The sequence below is a fragment of the Euprymna scolopes genome, chromosome 28 (genome assembly GCF_053919585.1).
Source record: "Euprymna scolopes isolate OS-2025 chromosome 28, ASM5391958v1, whole genome shotgun sequence".
Lineage (NCBI taxonomy): Eukaryota > Metazoa > Mollusca > Cephalopoda > Sepiida > Sepiolidae > Euprymna > Euprymna scolopes.
This window is the reverse complement of record NC_136509.1, coordinates 41,128,859-41,133,274: the sequence shown is the minus strand read 5'-3', so window position 1 is coordinate 41,133,274 and position 4,416 is coordinate 41,128,859. Positions and strand designations below refer to the sequence as shown.

The 4,416-nt window shown below is 37.8% G+C and overlaps 1 pseudogene; it reads right to left on the bottom strand.

Annotated features, from left to right (window-relative positions):
• Nucleotides 1-1,466: 1,466 nt before the first annotated feature.
• On the bottom strand, nucleotides 1,467-1,600 carry LOC145249821 (U2 spliceosomal RNA; annotated as a pseudogene).
• Nucleotides 1,601-4,416: the final 2,816 nt, after the last annotated feature.

Genomic DNA, 4,416 nt, shown 5'->3' with positions numbered 1-4,416 from the left:
CATAGTAACCAGCATTCTGAAAGTTCTTTTGCTTGCGCTGAAGGATGGCTGTGAATGGTCGATCGAAACGCGACTTACAATACGAAATTCTTTCCAAAAGTAAAACTACCCATACTTTTGAAGACAAAAAGTTGAAAAGCCACAAAAACGGAAGTGGCATATGTACTTTCTGTGCTCTAGAATTTATTTTCGACATAGTCACCACCATTCTTAATATACGTTTACCAAGATCTCAGTGACGCCTCTCTGCTTCTAACCCACGTACATGACAGAGGTTGCTGTCTTAGAGTCTAACACCGTCAATATCTGAAACCGATCAGGTCTGGAATGCATCTGTTTCTTCATCATAACAGTGGCCGTAAATTTTTAAGTTCAGTCATCCTGTAACAGAGCGCATATGGACGCGTGTGAACATATCAGCAGCTGTCGAAGAATAGCTGGCTAGTGAACATATTAACATCAGAATCCGTTAAAGTGCGTATTCTAATTAGCAAGTGTGTACAAGAGAGAAAAATACAGCCTGTTGTCAAGGACAGAAGCAAGAGGGGTGGCGATCAAAGATGGACGTGTGGAAACGAAGGCGGGGAAATGTTGGCCAGGCTGGCACGAGGTGGTGAAGCGACATAGACTTTAAAAAGCACATATGTGTGTGAGAAGACTTTGGAATTAAATAAAATGCGATTTGAGGGGGGGGCACGAATAATGCCATTTTATTTGCACTGGAAAAAGGGTGCCGAGTCAGATTATTATTTCTTTCCTCTTTTATTTGTTTGTTCTTTTGCGGCGGCACCAGGCAGCGTGTGGCTTAAAGAGGTTTGGAGTGTAACGCCACAGATTAAATGTAATAACTATGCTACACCCATTACAATGCAATTGCCTCTGATCAATTCAGGCAAAGAAAACGTTTGACGGCATCGCTTTTAGAACGCCTCTAATATTATATTGAACTTCGTAATCTCTGTAGAACGTCGAAAGGAAACTTTTATTCATGTGTAAGTAAAGTTTGTTTTCGGTCCTTCAGAACCAGTGGAGCAACAAATATACGTACTAAGTAAAAATTAGGTAAACTCACCAACTTTTTAAAAATTCAATCCGTAGTTACGGCGATAGTTCGAATGCAAAAACAAATTACTTGAGACATTTACCCAGTTATAACAGAGCAATCTACTCCAATGAATATGAAATAAGGCCGATAGCCATTAGTCACGTGCTCCCGTGTAATGAATGAATACATGAATGTCGGATTGACATGAAATTCTTAAAGATAAACTAAAATGGCCGAAAAGGGGGCTTAAATGACTTAAATAAATAAAAAGTAAATGACTTAGAATGAGTTTAATGAACTTAAGGATGAATTAAATGACCTTAAGAATGACATGAATGCTTAAAAATAACTGGAATCCTTCTAAAACAACTTGAATGATCTGGAGAATGACTTTAATGGCTTTGAGGCTGACTGGTTGTAATCGGGGTGATCATTTTACATTAAATTAATACGGAAAAGTGACTCTCTTTATATCACAAGGTTACAAACATAAGTACAGCATATAGTAAGAACAGATACTACACTTTGATCTTGGCCAAAAGGCCAAGAAAAGAGTATTTATTTGCTCCCCCACCGAGCAAATTAGGCACAAGGCCGATTTTTAATGTGAAGAGTGAAGGGAAAATGGGGACCAACTCCCCGGGGAGTAGGGGAGCTGGATAGTGACAATTGGTATGAAGGGTTTCCCCTACATTGACCAAGGTCTTATATGTGGGGCTGCCCCTACATATGGTCTTTGCTTGCAGTATCTGCCGGAAGAGATACTACACTTTAATCTTGGCCAAAAGGTCAAGAAAAGATTAAAAAGCTAAGAACAGCATCTATTAACAACGGACCTTTGATCTTAACCAAAAAGGCCAAGCACAAAAGTGTTACGGACAGACCGAACGACGGACCGACGGAATGACTTATAGAGTCGCTTGCACGCGACTAAAAATGCGGTTACTTTTTATATCCCAAACAGATTCCCGATTCCGGAAAGACACACCTGAATGAGATCGGAGATTACACCAACCAAATCATTGTGACAATAATATCTAAAACTAGTCAGGGTGTCCTGCGTTGCTCGGATGTTTGGAGGTTTCTGTTCAGCAAAAAAAAAAAAGTGGTAGTAGGCAGACAGGCTTGAACTCGTGCCGCGAAGGAGGAAATGAACATGAAAAAAATGTGAACTCTTTGCTGTTGCGCCCCTCACCAAATCGGAAATGACGAATGTTAAAATTAAGGCTAGTCAATAGAAAAGTGGGAATGACTTTCGAAAATATCGGCGAAAAATGCGACCACTCCTTGTAGAAAAGTGTTCGGTTTAGGATGAAGGAATTAATGTTTTAACCCATTTTTCGATATCTGTCGTCCGAAGGATCGAACGTCAAAACGATACCGGTCTCGTAAAAATCTATCGCCTTTATCGAATGCTTGAGGCAGACATACATACATACATACATTTAAACAGACAGATGAAATTTATATTATAGATGAAAGAAGTCATCTGAATGATCCAAGTAATAGAGAGAAACGATTCAATTAAAAATATATAACTCATCAATGTCCATAAAAAAATAAACTGAAATCAAATGAAATGCATATCTTGGCTTCCATCAAATATTCTTCATCTTTCTTTCGGAGTGTCTTTCTTTTTTTTTCTCTCGTTATGAAATAGAAAATCTCAATCAACTATTACTATTGCTCGCTGTAGCTTTACCAATCACTGCTCTGCTCTTTAGTCTATGTATTAACATATGATGTCACTCTAAACTATGTTTCCATTATTTTTTCTACACAGAGTCACCACTTATCAAGGCCTTAATGCCATTTGAGTATAAGTTTTAATGAATGTGAGATGGTCGTGAAGTAATCATTAATGATGTAAGTTAGGTAGAATTTGATTACTTATGAGGACGGCTCAACAAGAACATGTTTAAGTTGGATTTGAAGGCTACAATGTTGTATTCCACCAGGAAGCGGGCCAACGGTTGAATACATGGTAGCGTAAATTTTCTTTGTGACAAATTTGTCTGAAAGTGTATATTTGTTTCCGTATAGCCTAGTTTCAACATCACTACATAATCATCCCCAAACATATTCAAAAGCCAACCGGCAATTTAACTTAGAACTATAGGATATTTAGGTAGAAGTTAAACGCCAAAGAGAAGGTGAAAGCCACACCTCTGGTGATAACTTCAGTTGTGTTGATCGAATGTACTCAGTGCATTACCCATATTGAAGTAAGGTAAGCCATACATATGATATAGCCTTAGGTATTTTTTCATATCTTGACGGAATTATACCTGACTTTCTCATTTCATGTATTTATCTAAAGCTCACTGATAACACTAACAAAATCGCAATTTGATAAAAATGTAAAATTGAAATATTCTTCGTCAGTAACGATTAACGATTAACATAATACATATAACGAGCGAATCTTCATGGGATTCTTTTATTTTATTTCCAGTTTGATATTTTACCATCTTGAATCAATCGTCTTAGATCAACTTATATTCAACTATCATATACAATCCCTTTAAATAGGGATTTTGCTACAGCAAATAACCTAAAACCACAAAGAAGGATGATTAGTAAATTGTAAAATAACTCGGTGGTCGTAAAATAACAAAATAAAAATATTTATTCCCGCCATTTTATATTCTTATATTACGTGTGTCTTTAAAGCACGTGTTCATGTAATAGTTTCTCGTATTTTACGCGCACACACTTGAATAATTCCGCAAGATGTTCAATATGCACAGCTTTGGCTGTAAAGAACAAAAAAATGTGTTGCATATCCTATGATCCGCCATTCCACAATCGCAAATAGTTGACCCAGTTTTGTAATCCCATCTGGTCATACCAACCTATCAGCACTTAATTCGTACTCTCGGTTCTTACTGGTGTTATATATTAGGATCCTGTTCCATTAATTAGGGATTATTTTAACTAGTATGAATTTTGGCAAGTGTCACATCAGTAAATAATCTGGCAACCTGGAGGCAACGGAAACATTCCAGTTGCAAGTGGCGTGATTGAAGCGGGAGGGGAGGTGAAAGTTAGCTCCTTAGACAAAACGCGCGGGAAATGTAGGTGTCGAATTAAATGACAAAGATGACGTTACAGCTTCGGGCGTCACTCGATCGTTGAGAGCGGTACCGCCGACCTAGTCTGTTAATATAGAGAGAATCTAAGCAAATGACACCTCTGTCGGCTATCTACCTCTCTGGATTCCTATCTAGAAGAACAAGTAATAATTTATTAAGTTTAGCTCAGATCGTCCCTCCTCATAGGGAGCAATCATTTTCCCCCAGTACAACCTTTAGAAACTCAAGACGTATCCATTGTGCTTTGCTGCATAACTAGATTCGTTAAACATCCAA